At 40.6% G+C, this 20,710-nt stretch overlaps 1 long non-coding RNA gene across 1 annotated transcript in view; it reads right to left on the minus strand.

The window, feature by feature from the left end:
• Positions 1–20,710, minus strand: part of fer1l4 — a 151,467-nt gene that overhangs the window by 83,461 nt on the left and 47,296 nt on the right. Inside the window, exons 24-25 of the long non-coding RNA XR_002198019.3 lie at positions 17,163–17,346; positions 15,970–16,094 (exon numbers count right to left, since the gene is read on the minus strand). This is a non-coding gene — a long non-coding RNA (fer-1 like family member 4). The remainder of the gene's footprint in view (positions 1–15,969; positions 16,095–17,162; positions 17,347–20,710) is intronic.

The raw sequence follows: 20,710 nt of genomic DNA on the forward strand, positions 1-20,710 counted from the left end.
CGTCACAGACGACTGGCCAATGAACCTTATCCTATAGCTGGTTCGATGACTAACAAATAACAAAACTGCAAGAACAGAAGATCACAATTTTCTATTACTGTTCCAATTACTCTTCATTTATTAACATAGCTTGCTTACATCTCCAAAAGCAGTTCATAAACAATTTTCAATTCATAATCTGACCAGATCTCATTTGATTTACAATAACATCTGATTGTTTTATGTCTCAAAACTATAATCAAATGCACCTATGCTTGACACAACTGATTAACAACCTTATTGCTAATCATAACCTTAACCATCATCTTGAGCTAAACTAATGTTACCCATTATTTAACCAAATTTTTCAGTATGATACCTAGTGTGAATTTCTCCAAGCCTCTTTGTATTTGAACTGACTCATCAAAGACACTCTGTAATCCTGTCATAACCCCCCCCCCCCTCCAGAACATGTCCTGAAGCAAGGTGTGAGGGTCTTGATTGAAAATGATTGGGTCCTGACGTAAAAGTTAATAAAATTTTTGCTATTACCAGTCAATAGACAATGTGTATTCATTATCTTTAGGATCTCCTTCCCATTAGCACTGAACTCAGAACTAAAAAACACAAAGTATTGATTGTAGCTGAATTGGACTTACAATTTTGATAATGTCATCAGAAAATAATTTTATTTTATATGGAATTAAAATAATATTTTAATAAACCTAAAATATACACAGCCCCCCACCCCACTCATACCAACACACAAACACACACACATGGACACACACACACACACTAGAGTAGCGCCACGGGTCTGGGCTCTAGGGTCTGTGTCTCTCTCTCAATTTAGAACAAGTAAACACTTCTATAACTTGGTTTTCTAGAACAGAACTTGATGAAGAATAATTTCCTCAGTTTCAATTTAAATAGAGCACAACTTAGTACCCATTCTCGCTACTGCCATGGGCCAATCCGATCACTTCTATTGAAGGGTCAAACAAAAAACTGATTATTGTTAGACCCTTCACACATTCACATTCTTATACTTCACACAGTCACATTCTTATAGATACTATTCATTCCAACAAATAAATTCTTACTTTGCAAAACCAAATCAAAATGGTAAAATGTATTTTACTCAACCATTACCATGTTAAACTTTACATCAAACTAACAAAAAAATAAAAATGACACAAATACGGTGAATGGAAAGTATGAGCCATAACGGATGCCAAGCTATTCAAACATGAAAGACACAATTAGTCCTGTAACTCTTTATACAGTGGGGAGAACAAGTGTTTTCCTACTTACAAAGCATGTAGAGGGCTGTAATATTTATCATAGGTACACTTCAACTGTGAGAGACAGAATATAAAACAAAAATCCAGAAAATCACATTATATGATATTTTAAAATGTATTAGCATTTTATTGCATGACATAAGTATTTGATCACTTACCAACCAGTAAGAATTGTGGCTCTCACAGACCTGTTAGTTCTTCTTTAAGAAGCCCTCCTGTTCTCCACTCATTACATGTATTAACTGCACCTGTTTGAACTCGTTCCCTGTATAAAGGATACCTGTCCACACACTCAATCAAACAGACTCTAACCTCTCAACAATGGCCAAGACCAGAGAGCTGTGTAAGGACATCATGGATAAAATTGTAAACCTGCACAAGGCTGGGATGGGCTACAGGACAATAGGCAAGCAGCTTGGTGAGAAGGCAACAACTGTTGGTGCAATTATTAGAAAATGGAAGTAGTTCAAGATGACGGTCAATCTCCCTCGGTCTGGGGCTCCGTGCAAGATCTCACCTCGTGAGGCATCAATGATTATGAGGAAGGTGAGGGATCAGCCCAGAACTACACGGTAGGACCTGGTCAATGACCTGAAGAGAGCTGGGACCACAGACTCAAAGAAAACCATTAGTAACACACTACGCCGTCATGGATTAAAATCCTGCAGCGCACACAAGGTCCGCCTGCTCAAGCACCCTGCTCAAGCCAGCGCATGTCCAGGTCCGTCTGAAGTTTTCCAATGAACATCTGGATGATTCAGAGGAGGAATGGGAGAAGGTCATATGGTCTAAAGAGACAAAAATAGAGCTTTTTGGTCTAAACTCCATTCACCTTGTTTGAAGGAAGAAGAAGGATGAGTACAACCCCAAGAACACCATCCCAAACGTGAAGCATTGAGGTGGAAACATTCTTTAGGGATGCTTTTCTGCAAAGGGGACAGGACGACTGCACCGTATTGAGGGGAGGATAGATGGGGCCATGTATCGCGAGATCTTTGATAACATCCTCCTTCCCTCAGTAAGAGCATTGAAGATGGGTCGTGGCTGGGTCTTCCAGCATGACAATAACCTAAAACACACAGCCAGGTCAACTAAGCAGTGGAAATAGTAAGAAGCATCTCACGGTCCTGGAGTGGCCTAGCCAGTCTGCAGACCTGAACCCAATAGAAAATCTTTGTAGGGAGCTGAAAGTCTGTATTGCCCAGCGACAGCCCCAAAACCTGAAGGATCTGGAGAAGGTCTGTATGGAATAGTGTGCCAAAATCCCTGCTGCAGTGTGTGCAAACCTGGTCAAGAACTACAGGACATATGATCTCAGTAATTGCAAACAAACGTTTCTGTAAATATTAAGTTCTGCTATTCTGATGTATCAAATGCTTATGTCATGCAATAAAATGCAAATTAATTACTTAAAAATCATACAATGTGATTTTCTGGATTTCTGTTTTAGATTCCTTCACTCACAATTGAAGAGTACTTATGATAAAAATGACAGACTTCTGCATGCTTTGTAAATGGGAAAACCTGCAAAATCTGCAGTGTATCAAATACTTGTTCTGTCCATTTTTTACACATTCTATTTGCACTTCTGGTAAGATGCTAACTGCATTTCGTTATACTGTACTTGTACTTGTTCAATGACAAAGTAAAATCTAATCTAATGAATAGCAATGATTCCAATGGACTATAACCCCCTGATCAACCCAGACACATCTATGCATGTGATTGAAGTGTAAAGATGAATGATGATGATGACAATTTGTATAATCTGAACTTGGTGAGCAGTTCAGACCCAACTCAGACACAATTTATAGCTTTAGTTCACAAGGGCAAAACGATCCCCACGATTTGACGCCCTGACAACATTACACATGCTGCAAGATTTAGATGAGATGGAGTCAGATGGAGAATTAGAAACAAATCCCGAAATCGACGTGTCGGATGTTGAGTCTTCATCTGATTCTGATAATGTGCCGTCACCTCCAATGCCTGAGCCTCCTATTATTTGTGTGCACAAAAACTGAGAGAGAGTTTGTGGGACATGTCTGTTGATTAACTCAAATCATTCATCGCGCTCTTGTATATACGCGGCGCATACAGTGGGAAGAGCATGGATGTGGAGTAATTTTGGTCTGATTGATATGGGGGGAGCTTTTTCCGAGAGACCATGCCATGCAACCACTTCAGAGAGATTATGCGACACCTGAGTTTTGATTAATAGGAGTCAAGACTACACTAGGAAACGGACAGATTTGCTGCAATCTCAGATACTTTTTGTGAAGAATTGCATTGCTTGTTACAAGCCAGGAGAGAACATAACTGCTGAAGAGCAACTGTTCCCAACAAAAGCTCGGTACCGTTTTACCCAGTACATGGCCAACAAACCAGATTTGGGATTCAAATTTGTTTAGCTATCCAATGACTATCCATACCTGGGGGAGGATGAAACCAGTGCAGTGGGTGAGCAACTTTCAGAGACTGTGGTTTTGAGACTCACAGAGCCTTTCATGGGCAAAGGCAGAAATGTGATCATTGGCAAATTTCTCTGGCAGAGAAATTGATGGCGATTGGCCGATCCTCTTGCCAAAGTTCCTGAACACAAAGCAGAATCATATCAAGATCATGTTCAGTCTCAGACACAATGTTGAAGCAATAAGCAATTATCTTCAATAAGCTTGCTCACTTTCATGTTTGCCAGTCTCCCTGTTTTGGCCATGACCATTTTGAGGGCATTGTTTCCTCTGATTTGACCTATTAATCACCTTATTACAAAAGAGAAACACTTTTATTACCTTGAGCTGAATCAAATTATGCCAGCAACAAATCTTGCAAGGTCAATCTAGGTACTGGAAAACAATCTGGACATGCAGTCCAGCACTGGTTTTCTCAGGATGCTACTGTGCCAGTGTTGATTGGTGAAAATACTGTTTAAGTTTGCATACCCTGGCAGAAAAACTCTTATTTAAGGACAGAGATCATATGAAGCCATTTATTATTACATAGCTGTTTGGCTCCTTTTTAAAACAATGATAACAGAAATCACCCAAATGGCCCTGATCAAAAGTTTACATAACCTTGTTTGGCCTTGTTACAGACACACGAGGTGACACACACAGGTGAAAATGGCAATTAAAGGTGCATTTCCCACACCTGTGGCTTTTTAAATTGCAATTAGTGTATGTGCATAAATAGTCAATGAGATTGTTAGCTCTCATGTGGATGCGCTGAGCAGGCTAGATACTGAGCCATGGGGAGCAGAAAAGAACTGTCAAAAGATCTGCGAAACAAGGTAATGGAACTTTATAAAGATGGAAAAGATAAGATTTAAAAAAATATCAAAATCCTTGCAAATGCCAGTCAATACAGTTCAATCACTAATTAAAAAGTGGTAAATTCAGGGATCTCTTGATACCAAGCCAAGGTCAGGTAGACCAAGAAAGATTTCTGCCAAAACTGACAGAAGAATTGTTCTGGATATAAAGAAAAACCCACAGGTAACCTCAGGAGAAATAAAGGCTGCTCTGGAAAAAGATGGTGTGGTTGTTTCAAGGAGCACAATACGATGATACTTGAATGCCACAAAAAAAGCCTGGTTACAATATGCCCGACAACACCTTGACATGCCTTACAGCTTCTGGCACACTGTTATTTGGAGTGACTTGACCAAAATAGAGCTTTATGGTCACAACCATAAGCGCTATGTTTGGAGAAGGGTCAACAAGGCTTATAGTGAACAGAATACCACCACATACACACTATGAAGAATGGTGGAGGCTTACTGATGTTTTTTGGGGGGGTGAGCTCTACAGACTCAAGGATCCTTGTGAAAATGTATGTCAAGATGAATATGCAGCATGTTATCAGAAAATACAATTTGCATTCTTCTGCACGAAAGCTGCGTTTGGGACACTCTTGGACATTCCAGCACGACAATAACCGTAAGCACAAGGCCAAGTTGACCCTCCAGTGTTTACAGCAGAAAAAGGTGAAGGTTCTGGAGTGGCCATCACAGTCTCCTGACCTTAATATCATCAAACCACTCTGGGGAGATCTCAAACGTGCGGTTCATGGAAGATGACCAAAGACACTGCAAGACCTGCAGGCAGTTTGCCAAGACGAATGGGCAGCTATACCACCTACAGGAATTCGGGGCCTCATAGACAACTATTACAAAAGACTGCATGCAGTCATTGATGATAAAGGGGGCAATACACAGTACTAAGAACTAAGGGTATGCAGACTTTTGAACAGGGGTCAGTTAATTTTTTTCTTTGTTGCCATGTTTTGTTTTATGATTATGCCATTCTGACCTACAGCTGAATGTAAATCCCATCAGAAATAAAATGTTTTTTGCCTGCTTACTCATGTTTAATTTCTACAGATTGTACATATATTACCAATTCTCCAAGGGTATGCAAACATTTGAGCACAAACGGTATTATTTGGTTGCAAAATGTATTTGGCTGCAGCTCAGAGAGATTGTTGATCTTGTTTGTTCTCCAAAAATGTCCATGGGTCAGAATGCTTACTTGCATTCTGATAGAGGAGAATTGCAAATCAGAAATCAAACTGTTGGGGATCACCCACTAAAGCCCAAGCATCAATTAATTGTAATTGATGAAATTCCATCGATCGACACTCTTAAAGGAGTAAATAGAGACAAAATTCCCTTGGTACAATTAACAGTTTATTTGCAAGTACAGAGACGCGTCAAACGCTTACAAACATAATCATCCGAGGAGTCTCTAAAGTAGATACATGAACAGTCTGTATTTATTAGTGTTAAAAGGAGTGTGGTAAGTTGCTGCACAGCTGTACTGTCAATAAAACTCATTACAATGAGGTTATACAGTACAACACTCAGTTTCACATCTTCCCTTTGATCCTGTAAATACTCTGATTGCCCATGATGTGACAGTGAAAGGGACAATATACAGGTGCATCTAAAACCACAAAGGGAACCAGGCAAGCCTAGTTCAGCTGGCTCGCTAAAAGTGATAGTTATTCTTTCCCTCACTGGATTCAAAACCGGGTTTCCCACATAAGATGCTGTGTCTTTAACCACTACGCCACGGTGCTATACATTTGCCCAGTCGCTACACACCATTAAGCATGGTGTTAAACAGACAATTTTTTTTAAATTAAGTTTACCTCTACCACAAATAGCATCTATGAACTTTGTGGCTTTTGTTGTGAGAAGCTGTCTTTAACCACTACGCCACAGTGCTACACATTTGCCCAATGTCGGTTTAGCATCTTGATATCACATCATTCTGGCACACATTAAAATCACACCAAGTTTGAATATTTTGCCACAAACCATTAAGCAGTGTTAAACTGAGTAAAGTTTATTATTAAGTTTAAATCCACCACAGCATCTCTAAAAATGTGGGTTTTTGCCACTGGCCGTTTTAACAGCTTATTAGCCAGTAATAGACATACTAAAACATTAGTTTTTCTTTCAGTTGTGAATGACACTGATACAAAAGTTCAGCAAGTAGAGCCCAGAATCCAAACTAAACAGGGCCAAGCTGCGTTTAGCAGTTAAGCAGCACACTACTGGAATAAACTACCAGTAGATCTTAGATGTGCCCCAAACATTTGAAATGTTTCACTTTGTGTAATGAATTTAGAAAATATAAAATATAATTTGAATTATGGAAAGAAAATAACTTTTCAAAGACATTCACATTTTTTGAGATGCACCTATATAGGAGAAACATGTTTGTTGTGTTAGGTCATAATGATGTTGGCTTATTAGAAGGAAAGATAAAAGAAGTGTTCATAAAAACTTGGTAGTTGACTTTTTCAGTGAGAAACACCAGGCGGTTCATCTTGCCTTCATTGATGCTTATCATACCACACCCATGCCAAAATCCTACTGCTGTGTCAAATAAGAGGAAATGCTAGATTTTTCAACCCACTGCCAGAATATGCGGTTTGGGGTAAGCCACTGTTAATACTTCATCATTCCGTGCCTAATGTTTAGCTCAATGTCATCCTTAGCTGACTCCATAAAGCCTTTGTCTATTCTGTCTGAGGAAACTCAAGAAAGACTTGTATCTACATTGGAATGTTCTGGTGTCGAGTCTGGGCAAGATCTAAAGCATGTCCTGCGAGAGGACATCAGAGACCTGCTGCCAGTTATTCAGCAACATGAACTGCTGGAGACATTCAAATTAGGTCATTACTAATGTTTTAAACAAGTTTTGTTAACTGTAATGTCTTGTTAATTATACTCTAGGTTGAAAGTTTATTATGTCCACCTAGATGTAATGACATCATTATTGTCCTGGGATTGAAATATGATTGTCCTGTGATTGATGAAAACATTGTTTTCTGAAGATGCATACATTATTGCTTGAAGTTACAGCCAACAGCTTTTTAGCTGTAGTAGATTGCCATCATTTTGAGACATATCTATATGTATGTATATGAATGTTGACTGTTTTGATTTCTGATACTGATTTGCAAGCATGCAGCACAAATGATTAGAGATGAATGTTTTACTCAAAATCAATCACATTAGCCTGTTTGTTTAATTTATTTCAGAAATTACCACAGTCACATTGGATCACCAGGATTTGCCAAGTTACTACCCTTTCTCCAGTCCTTCACCTGTTTCCACATCCTCACTGACAGGAATTTCATCCCTTTCCAGCCCTTCACCACAGCAATCACTGCGCGATCTAAGAAGTGCTGTTCCTCAGTCATACTCAAGCCATGGCCTGAAATATTTCCGGAAATCCAGGCAGCCATTTCTAATGGCAGAAAACCAACTCCTGACAAGAGCAGACACATGGTACAAATCCTTCCAGACGAAGTTTGAAAGTATGAGGCTAATCCCACTCATTCACATTGCCTTACAATCTGTCAGCACATAATAAGTCAGTATCCAAAAACCTTTGCCGAAATTACAAAAAGCAGAGATGTTCTCTCCTGACTTAAAACCCGAATTGAGAACATAAACTCTGGGAGCTTTGAAAGGAACAGATCATCAGAACCTTGTGGAATAGGTGGATTCAAGCAGGAGCCAACTGATGCATATGGATGTACCAGATTCCAGCCGCAACTACCTCCAGAAGAAACTGATGAGGCAGTGGAGGAGAAGCGCCAAAGACTGGAGAGCATATATAGCCAGGGTGGCATTCATGGAGGACAGAGGGCAGAAGTGACAGATCTCATGAACACCACATTCAGTCTTCAGAGCAGGCATATACATGAGATTCCAACACCCTCTGTTGCTGATTTGCAAATCAAGTGGCCTTACCTATGAATTCAAAAGGGAATCTATTCTCATTTTGAGTTACTGACCAATGTGCCTGTCCTCCGTGCCTTGTAGCTGGCGATTGAGGAATGCCGAAATGCAATTGAGGAATATTTTGGAATACAAATGATGTCCAGGCTGTCTTGTAGATGCTGCATGTCATTCAGCTCGATGGCCCACTTCAAGGAGTCACCTGAGGGACTTATACTCAGTGCCGATGTAAGTTAATTGCTAAAGTATTTATTATAACTTGTTTCTATTATGATTATATGCACACTGCTTTTCAAAGGTTGAATACCATTGTATTTCCTTAATAGGAGTTTGCCACTGCACTTGACATTGAATCCACCCTGACTTTGCCAGCCAGCCCTTGTCTGATACTGCGTATGTGAATAATGGAGTAGGGAGTAATTCGTATTTTTGCAGAATAGTTTTTGTAGTTATGGACTCTGATTGAGTACATAATAGAACCTTCATTTGAATGTTATTTGTGATTACACAGACGTGGAGACCTGAAAAAATATATATATTGTTCCAGTGATTTGAAAGTTTACTTATGTATACTAAAGATAATTATTGTGTCCATAAAATGTTTTTGTTATATATGCACAATACAAGATACCTATGTGTTTAAAGTAAACTATTATCTGTGTCTACAACAGGCAGCACTGAGCAAGTCATGACTAGATAGATGGTTAGCACTGAAAGCCGAATTATCTGTGAGGGGTCCAGACAACCTTTAAGACTGGGCTTGCTCCTGTGTTTGCCACTTTTTATATCTTCAACCTACAGCACCAAGATGAGGCGGGTCAGACACTGGAGCCCATTCAGAGATAAGGCCTCTGGAATATAGATTCCTATGATGGGATTCCAAACTAACCTGAATATGAATATAACTTGATAATACACAGATCAGCCATAACATTATGACCACTGACAGGTGATGTGAATAACACTGATAATCTTGTTATCATGGCACCTGTCAGTGGGTGGGATATATTAGACAGCAAGTGAACATTCTGTCCTCAAAGTTGATGTGTTAGAAGCAGGAAAAATGAGCAAGCATAAGGATCTGAGCAACTTTGACAAGGCCCAAATTGTGATGGCTAAACAACTGGGTCAGAGCATCTCCAAAACTGCAGCCCTTGTGGGGTGTTCTGAAAAAAAAACTGATCTGCAGTGGTCAGTACCTATCAACAGTGGTCCAAGGAAGGAAAAGCGGTAAACCGGCAACAGGTTCATGGGCGGCCAAGGCTCATTGATGCACGTGGGAAGTGAAGGCTGGCCCTTACGGTCCGATTAAACATATGCGCTACTGTGGCTCAAATTTCTGAAAAAGTTAAATGCTGGTACTGATAGAAAGGTGCCAGAACACACAGTGCATCATAGTTTGTTGCGTATGGGGCTGTGTAGCATCAGACTAGTCAGAGTGCCCATGCTGACCCGGGTCCACTGCTAAAAGCGCCTACAATGAGCAACAGAACTGGACCACTGAGCAATGGAAGAAGGTGGTCTGGTCTGATGAATCACGTTTTGTTTACATCATGAGCATGGCCGGTGTGTGTGGTTCTCTTACCTGGAGAACAGATGCCACCAGGATGCACTATGGGAAGAAGGCAAGCCGGCGGATGATTCAATTTTTATCATATGGTTGAATACAGAATCACTATCCTGTCTCATTAAAGATCTAGACAATTTTTCAAATCTATCTGGTTTAAAACACAACTATGAAAAGTGCACCATATTACGCATTGGATCATTGAAAGATACGTCTTTTACACTTCCTCATGAAACTTCCAATCAAATGGACCGATGGAGAAGTGGAATACGTGGAATATCCTTGGTATTCATATACCCCAAAATATTGAAAATCTTGTTTCTAGTAACTTTGACAGGGATATAACCAAGGTCGATTGCATATAAAAACCCTAACTGTCTATGGCAAGGTTACTCTAGTCAATTCACTCATATTATCCCAGTTCACACATTCATTCATGACACTCTCTACACCTGGAGAGTCTGTTTAAGTCCTGTGAAAAAATAATTTTAGATTTTATCTGGAATGGTAAGCCAGTCTGCTTCTCAAGCAGACTAATAAGACAGGCCCATCCCATTTTTAAAGACGGGCTCTTTGTCATGCTGCCATTTTAAACTGATAGACAATGGTACATTATTTGAAACATCGACCTTTATGAAGGAATCTATACAAAGCTGTTTACAATCCCAATTTCATCCGTCTGAACAGCTAGAACAAATCTTACTCCAAATTATATGGCTAAACTCAAATATATTAATTGAAAATAAACCAATTTTCATTTAAATTATTTTGAAGAGAATCTTGTTTCTTAAAGACATGACAAACAATGACAGGAAACGTATCACTCATCAATCAAATGTATTTATAAAGCCCTTTTAACGTCAGCAGTTTTCACTAAGTGCTTTTACAAAACAACTGTCCTTAAACCCCAAGGAGCAAATAACAGTAGTGTTGAATTTCATTGGCTAGGAAAATCCCTGAGAATGCCAACATTTTGGAAGAAACCTAGAGAGGACCCAGGCTCAGAGGGGTGACCAGTCATCTTCTGGCTGTGCCAGGTGAACATATTAAGATTACAATTGTAATAATTAATAAATGCATGTGGGGTGAGTCTAGAGTCTATTTAAACTTAGTCCAGGTCGGAAGCATGACCAGATGCATGACCGTCTTGCCACCCTACCCCAAAGCCCATTTATATTAAGAATATGGGAGGTTCTTGTCACATGTAGTACACAGCCAGTATTTGCCAGAAATTCCTGCAGTTCCTTTAATGTTGCGGTAGGCCTCTTGGAAGCCTCCCAGACCAATGTATTTCTTGTCATCAATTTTGGAGGGACGTCCAGTTCTGCAGTCTCTGTTGTGCCATATTTTCTCCACTTGATAATGACTGTCTTCACTGTGTTCCATGATATATCTAATGCTTTGGAAATTCTTTTGTACCCTTCTCCTGACTGATATCTTTCAACAGTGAGGTCCCTCTGATGCTTTGGAAGCTCTCTGCGGACCATGGCTTTTGCTCTGCTGACCATGGCTTTTTGGACCATGGAGATGCAACTAAGAAAATGTCAGGAAAATCCTACTAGAACAGCTGAACTTTATTTGTAATTAATCACTGAGTCACTTTAAATGATGGCAGGTGTGTAATGACTTCTATTTAACATGAGTTTGAATGTGATTGGTTAATTCTGAACACAGCCACATCCCCAGTTATAAGAGGGTGTGCACACTTATGCAACCAGGTTATAGTAAGGTTTTTATTTTTATTTTTTTCCTCAAAGATTTCAGTTTTTTTTTCAATTGAGTTGTTCACATTATAGGACACTTTAAAAGTGTAAAAAGTGCTGGATGTCCCTTTGCCTCTGAAGTCTCGAATCGCCTTCACACAGTCTTGAAAATGCATCTGAATATTCCAGGATTCAGGAAGTCCACCGACTCGTCATGCCCCGCAGTGCAGTTTCACATTTTCCACACAGTTTAACACATGTTGTGATCCAACCGAGAACATACCTGTTTTCCTCCACCTGTTTGTTGTGCTGCTCAATGGAGCGCCTGTATGAACTATCAACTTGGGCTGCTACATTTACCCTTCCAAGTTCACAGCATTGTCCAGATGACTCCCACTGCTCTCATGTTTTGCAATCCTCTCAGAAAGATCTTTAAAATCTTTGTAACCTTTCTTCGACCAAATACCATTTTCACCAAATAGCAGATATGGAAAACAGAAGAGTGCCTTCTTTTGTATGCTAACCGTTAGACACTTTCTTCAAAAACCACTCCACGTTAAACCCGCGGTTACTTATACCAGCAGTTTGAGTGATGACAATATCCCGTGGCTGATGGGCACCAAGTCGCTTTACTTCAAGTTTCTCCTCCAAATTAAGGGTTTTAAACCGGTGCATGAAATCCACGTTATAGTTATTTTGCGTTTGTGAAGCTAACAAGCTAGCTAAGGCAATCTACCCACCATGCTCTTCTTGCCGACTTATGTTGGCGCCAGACAGACAGCCAATCAGGTCTGAAATACGAAATGATGCTGTAGTGGGGCTACCGGCTGTCAGCCCAACTTGGCATCAAATTAGTGTGATCTACATTGATCACACTACCATTCTGAGCATGCGTATTAATATTTTCACAAGTACAATGTACATTGCATTGTGAGAGAGGGGCTAGCCCCACATTCACGCTTAGCCTATGGCCTACTACTGCAAACTCGAATTGGCAAAACACAGTCTGAACCAGCAGGGCAGGGTGCAATGAACATGAAATAAAATCCTTACACAAATGATATGCACTTTAGGAAGATGCTATATTCTTAGATAATACATTATAGGAAGTAATCTTTGAGAGAAAATAAATAAAAATTGTTGCAGTTCTTTCTGTTGACAACAGGTCTTTCTAATGACCAGTGGCCCCTGCACAGCTTCAGTCGCCCCGAGCACAACTTCAATGTGTCACCCTGGCAATATACGGCTCAAAAAGCTGACAAAGATATGTAATTCCCTCCGCTGAGAATCTATATCTTTCATAAAGATACTCATCAGAGAAAGCCAACAGGTTTTGTTGGTCTCTAAATATTCTTGCTTTTCTAAGAGACCCCCTCACTATCTGTGTACTGAGCTCCACGGGATCTTCTAAGAATGGTGAAGTCATTTCCAATCGAGAATTGATTGGTCAGTAGGTGGTGCTTTTATATGTGTTTACATGTTATCTCTAATATAGCCTCCCCCGGAGCAAGTTAGGTGTGCAGCATAAGTTACCATGGCAATGTAACCCGGTAACAAGTGAACCACTGTCATGACACTGACAACCTAGGGTTCAGCCTGAAGCTCGCTAACCCTAAATCCTGCTTCGTAGTATAGGCCTCTGTTGTTAGGCACGCGGTCAGTCACGGCAGTGACGTTGTTGAAAGTATCTAGTGCAGAGTGGCAGTAAACAACCGAAATCCAAACGATATAGTTGACTATTCATCAAATCAATTTTGTTGAATATCCTCAATAACTAAAAAAAATGTGGTATTAAGCCTACACGTTACAATTTTTCATTCATTTTCTAAATTTCAAACCAATCTGTCTATGAATTTTCTATGATTATTGTACCGATGATTAAGATTCTTATGGAATTCATCCAATGTATTATTTTAAATAGTTATAAGTGAAATGGAATACAAATAAGTCTTAATTGACAACTCAACAAAATAATAAAAAAAATAATGTATAATACTTCAATAATATATATATAACATAATAATGATATAATCGTTTTTCTTATGATATGAATGACAATTTAACAAATGTAGGCTATTAAGCTACAAATCACTGTTTTTTATTAGGAGAGCAACAAAATATCAAACATCCTATCATCTGTCTATGAATTTGACAGATTGTTTTAACCAAGATTCAGCTGCGTATGCAATTCATGAAATGTATTACACTGAATAATTATCAATGAAATGTATGCAGTGCAACTGTTTTCTTTACCGGATTTGCTCACATTAAGCTGTGTGCTGAATGTGGGCCAGAAGGATAAGGATAAAAACAAAATTCACATAGATTAATCTGTGGTTAATTTAGGTGTGAGTTATATAAGTTACATCTCCACAGCTTTACACTCTGCCCTGACCCACCTGGACAAAACCAATACCTATGTGAGAATGCTATTCATAGACTTTAATACAGCATTCAACATGGTCATCCCCTCTAGGCGGGTCAACAATCTCCATGACCAGGGAATCAGCCCCTCTCTGCAACTGGACTTTGGACTTCCTAACCAACCGTGTTTTGTAGTCAGCATTCGGAAATCACACTTACTCAGTTAATCAGAAGGCTCTCGATTGCGCAGTGGTAAAAGGATCTTGCAGGACAGACAGGCCTTCTTCAGCTTCCTCAAAAAGTACAGGCGCTGCTGAGCCTTTTTGACCAGGGCTGAGGTGTTGAGGGTCCAGGAGAGGTCCTTGGAGATGTTGACACCCAGAAATTTGAAGCTGGACATGCTCCACCTCAGTGCCATCATTGAGAACTGGGGCGTGACTGCAGCCTTTAGACTTCCTGTAATCCACAATGAGCTCCTTGGTTTTCTTTGCAGGGGGCTGAATGGGCAAACATTCAATGGACACATTGAATGTTTTGTGAGAGAGTATGTCTTTAAATGCATCAATATATATCTAAGTCTCTTTCCCAACCCAGTGCCATTCTCTCACATCATCCTCCAATTCAATCCTGTTTCCTCTTGGTCACCTTATGAGCCCACAAAAGAAAGTTCTTTCACAGGGCCCAAGAGCCCTCCAACAAAGGCATAGTGGGGGGCTGGAGACACTGTCTGGTTTGGGACTTCCCACAGATTCCCACAGATTCAACCCCTGCACTGGAGGAGTGCAGGGAAGAAGAATCCCCAATCTGGTCACTGCCTGCCACATGATCCCACTGAAACTGTGGTGAAACGAGACAGGTCTTGATGGGAGGACAGAGGAGGCTCTCATCTCCCAGATGGGCCCTCCAGAGTCGTCGCCCTCAGACTGATTGTCCATCGAGTTGTCGGAAGTCTGAGGCTCTGATGGAGACGGCGTTGTCGGGGTGATATGCAAAAAGAAGCACCAACGCTGATGTCTTACCTCCATGGGGAGGAAGGTGCAGGTGTCCCAGCCTGGAGGATCGCAGAGTGCCTTGCTAGCATGGACCCCAGACACAGCAACTGCCAGGTGGTCGCACCGGCAACGGAAGCCTTGAAAAAGGCTGTTTGAAGGACATTTTCATTGCCATTCTTTTGTTCTCGAGGCAATTCAGCTGACAGCGAAGTGAGCTGAAGTAAAAGGCAGAACAATCGGTGGGACTTCTCTCCTAAAATGTATGCTGCTGCATATTGGCTGACGCCGAGATAAAAATTCTCAGGGTAGTTGCCCCTAGCACAGCAAGGGTAAACCAGGATAAACCAAGAGCCTCACAAAATAGAACAATTAAATTTAAGATGTGGGTTACTGGGCATACAATTAGCAGGGCAGCAGTTTTAAACAGACCGCTGCCCTGATTATTTATTTTATTTGTTGATTATTTATTTTATTTGTATTATTTTATGTGAAGCCCATTGTACAAAGCTTGAGCTTTTACGATCAGTTTAACAATCAGATTTTCCAGTCTTCTAAACGATTGCTAATTCTGGCCAACATCTATTGTTTTGGGCTTAGCCCCGGCAGTATCTTTGCTGCAAATGACCTTGGATAATTCAGGTGTGAACTATACTTATTTTTTACAGGGTATATAAAAAAACATCATAATAATAATTTAAAGCTTAATTAAAATCTAAGTTATCTAAGGGATATCTAAGATACCACATATATCACTGAAATAAAAACCATATAGAAAGGCTCAAAAAATGTATGACTCACTGACCTGGGTGCGCATGCACTGTGTGGAGAACACCACCTTGGCAAAGGGATCAGACAGCCCATTGTCATCTGCTGCTTTTAGGCCACGTGCCTGGTAAATATGTGCACGCATCTGGAAGTAGCGACTGTCTGGAAACAGAGAAAAGCAGGAGAATCATAAAGATAAGTTACTTGTATCTATCAAAAAATCTATCAATTTATCATGTAATTTTGTGAGTTACATGAATTCACAGAACATCAGCAATACTTTTTCCCATTTGAGCATACACTCTGTCTACCATTAAATAAAATGCCTGAAAAAATATCTTTAAAAAGCATTCTAGAACACAAAGCTGACCCTCACTTATTGAAATCATAGAATTAAAAACCAAACCTTTAGACACCAAAATGTCTGAATCTATTTATTCAGGAAAGTTTTTAAGCAGAAGCATTTTTTTGGTTTCATGGATAACATTTTGTGAACAGAACACACTTTTCCTAAAACAGATTATTTTCTTGAATTTTCTGTAATGTTGCAAACTAGCATATGAGACTAATAATTCTCTGGAAAATGTTTTATTTTCTATCCAGCTGGAAATCAATTGCAAACAACAACATGTTTTCAACATGCGTATGAGGTAAGGAGTCTCAATGTGTCCCTTTAGAAACATTTTCCAATCCTCCAAAGAGGGGTGACAATATTTGGCATTATTTATAAATATAAACAACTTCTAAGATTAGTATCGTGAGTGATGTTTATCATGTCCTTTTGGTCGAATTGAAATTACTAAAGTGGACAAAAGACTGGAAATATTGTGTAATGCTAAAAAAAAACCTAGAGGAACATCTAACAACTAATTACGCAACAGTTCAGTAACAAGATTGGGTATAAAAAGAGCATCCTAGACAGGATGAGCCTTTCACAAGTAAAGAAGAAACCAAATAGTAACAAGATCCAGAAATGTCGTTACCTTCTCTGGGTTCATTTAAGATAAACTGAGGCGATGTGTTAAACAAAGCAAAATTGGAAATTCTTTTTTGGAATCATGGATGCCACGTCTTCCAGGCTAAACAGTAGTGGGACCATCCAAAGTGACTACTGAAAGAGGTAATTTCCACTTTGGGCCAAAATGTTGAAGATGCAAACCATGAGAGAAGTGATAAAATGATCATTTTAGAGAATGAGTGTGGTGTCAGAGGTAACCATGGGACTCTTACCCTCGCAGGACATTTTGATGGGGGCCATGGGAATGGAAACAGGGACGATGCCCATAGCCTCTTCATACACAGGCGTGAAGTCAGCTGGCAGGCTGCTAACACAGTTCTTGGAATATTTGGTGATGCCAAGCCATAAATACACCTCGAGCTTAGCAAAGATCTCCCCCACTGGTCCCACTGGAGTCTAAAGACAACAGATTTGTGATTGAGTTTGTAGAAAATTGTTCCGCAACGGAGAGAATAGACTGAGAAACAAATTAATGTACAAGCCTTTGCTAGGACTTCTTTCAGGTCCCTAGCATAAATATTTGTATGTATATAACATGATTGAATGATAATTGTATGAGTTAAATTAAACAGTGGGACATTAAATTAAATAGCAGATTCAGCCAGGCAGGTTTATTTGTATAGCCAAATAGTGCCATGGACTCTCCAGGAGCTCACTGATGCCCTGATCCAGGACTGGGAGGAGTTCCCCCAATACATCATCCGCCGTCTCATCAGGAATATGCCCAGATGTTGTCGGGAGTGCATACAGGCATGTTGGAGCCATACACACTACAGAGTCATATTATGAGTTGCTGTGATGAAATTTACACAAGTTGTAGCAACCTGTGATTTCAATTGTTAACTTAGATTTTTTGAATCCAGCCCTCAATCGGTTGGTGAGTTTGGTTTCCATTGACAGTTGTTACACCATTTTGTTCACCACGAATTGCACAATGTTGTCACAACAGGTGGTGTAGTGCAGTGTTGCTTGGACAAGGAACCAGGTGCAGGCAGGGGTAGTCGGTGTGGATTCTTTAATTGATAAGAAATAAACAAACACCGAGCACAAAACACACAAAGTAAAGGGCTGACTAAAGCAGCAAAAAACGACAATATGAAATAACACAAGTACTTACAACTACGGCAACATACATGACAAGAACAATGAGCCACAATGTGGGGAGCAGAGGGGAAACATATATACACATACAAACGATTCAAATTGGGACCTGGTGTGAAGGATTGAAAACATGTGACAGTCCGGGATGTGTTCGTGAGAATATGGGAACTTGAGTAATTATGGCACGGTGGCGCTGCTGCTCACCGCACCATGACAAATGTACAGTAAAGATTTTGATCTTTAATACATTTCGTTCATTGAGATTTAAGTGTGTGATTTAAGTGTTCCCTTAATTTTTTTGAGCAGAGTTTATTAAACAAATTAGGAACTATATTAAACCATGTTTTTATAAATGTTAGAACCTTTTCAATATTTCTACCTGCCACCTCCCCACTTAGCAGGCCATTGTCTTTCTTATACCAATCTTTCTTATACTTATATATCAACCAGCCATAACATTATGACCACCTGCCTAAAATTGTGTAGGTCCCCCTTTCGCCGCCAAAACAGCCCTGACCCATCGAGACATGGACTCTGAAGGTGGTCATACCAGACCTCTGAAGGTGTGCTGTGGTATCTGGCACCAAGACGTTAGTAGCAGATCCTTTAAGCCCTGTAAGATGCGAGGTGGGGCCTCAATGGATCAGACTTGTTTGTCCAGCACATCCCACAGAGGCTCGATTTGATTGAGATCGGGTGGATTTGGAGACCAAGTCAACACCTTGAACTCATTGTTCTGTTCCTCAAACCATTCCTGAACCATTTTTGCTTTGTGGCAGGGCGCATTATCCTGCTGAAAGAGTTTACTCAAATTAATGAAATGAGTTGATTTGTTCTTTTCACTGAAAGATTAGAAAAGAAGGGTAACAGGGTGGAAATCACCCGAAAGGACAAGATCCCGGATGCCGGCGGCCGAAATGAGCTTTCTCCGCAGGGTGGCTGGGCAATCCCTTAGAGATAGGGTGAGAAGGTCGGTCACCCGGGAGGAGCTCAGAGTAGAGCCGCTGCTCCTCCACATCGAGAGGGGTCAGCTGAGGTGGCTTGGGCATCTGTTTCGGATGCCTCCGGAACGCCTTCCTGGGAAGGTGTTCCGGTCCCGTCCCACCGGGAGGAGACCCCGGGGAAGACCTAGGACACGCTGGAGGGACTATGTCTCCCGGCTGGCCTGGGAACGCCTCAGTGTCCCCCCGGAAGAGCTGGAGGAAGTGTCTGGGGAGAGGGAAGTCTGGGCATCCCTGCTTAGACTGCTGCCCCCACGACCCGGCCCCGGATAAGCGGAAGAAGATGACAAAGGCATTTTATTAACAAAATATAATGGAAACAGGAACATAAATTAAACACAAAAATATAGAGACCCCTATAACTTTGATGTAATATATTTAATTTCATTAATATTAATAGTACTATTTTACTAAATCAATTATCTATCAACATTAAAACAAAGTCGGAAGTTTACATACACCTTAGCCAAATACATTTAATCTTGTTGATCCTGACAGAACTGGCGTTACTCCTGCAGCAAAACACCCTCACAACTTGATACTGCCACCTCCGTTCTTCATAGTTGGGATGGTGTTCTTCGGCTTGGAAGCCTCCTCCTTTTTCCTCCAAACATAATGGCCTAACGGTTAAATTATTGTTGATTGTATGATCTTTGTCCCCACATGCAGTTGCAAACCGTAGTCATACTTTTTTATGGTGGTGTGGGAGCAGTGGCTTCTTCCTTGTTGAGCGGCCATTCAGGTTATGTCGATATTTAACTTGTTTTACTATGGATGTAGATACTGTGAATGATTAATTAATCATGCATATACAGTATCTCAGAAAAGTGAGTACACCCCTGACATTCTTGCAAATATTTGATTATATCTTTTCATGTGAAAACACTGAAGAACTTCGCTACAATGTAAAGTAGTGAGTGTACAGTTTGTATAACTGTGTAAATTTGCTGTCCCCTCAAAATTACACAACACACAGCCATTAATGTCTAAATCGCTGGCAACAAAAGTGAGTACACCCCTAAGTGAAAATGTCCAAATTGGGCCCAAAGTGTCAATATTTTGTGTGGCCACCATTATATTTCAGCACTGCCTTAACCCTCTTGGGCATGGAATTCACCAGAGCTTCACAGGTTGCCACTGGAGTCCTCTTCCACTCCTCCATGACGACATCACAGAGCTGGTGGATGTTAGAGACCTTGCGCTACTCCACTTTCTGTTTGAGGATGCCCCACAGATGCTCAACAGGGTTTAGGTCTGGAGACATGCTTGGCCAGTCCATCACGTTTAACCTCAGCTTCTTTAGCAAGCAGTGGTCGTCTTGGAGGTGAGTTTGGGTTCATTATCAAGTTGGAATACTGACCTGTGTCTCAGTCTCCGAAGGGAGGGGATCATGCTCTGCTTCAGTACAGTACAGTCACAGTACATGTTGGCATTCATGGTTCCCTCAATGAACTGTAGATCCCCATTGCCGGCACCACTTATGCAGCCCCAGACCATGACACTCCCACCACCATGCTTGACTGTAGGCAAGACACATTTGTCTTTGTACTCCTCACCTGGTTGCCCCCACACACCCTTGACATCATCTGAACCCAATAAATGTATCTTGGTCTCATCAGACCTCAGGACATGGTTCCAGTAATCCTTGTGCTTAGTCT

This window comes from Esox lucius, chromosome 17 (assembly GCF_011004845.1).
Source record: "Esox lucius isolate fEsoLuc1 chromosome 17, fEsoLuc1.pri, whole genome shotgun sequence".
NCBI classification, from domain to species: domain Eukaryota; kingdom Metazoa; phylum Chordata; class Actinopteri; order Esociformes; family Esocidae; genus Esox; species Esox lucius.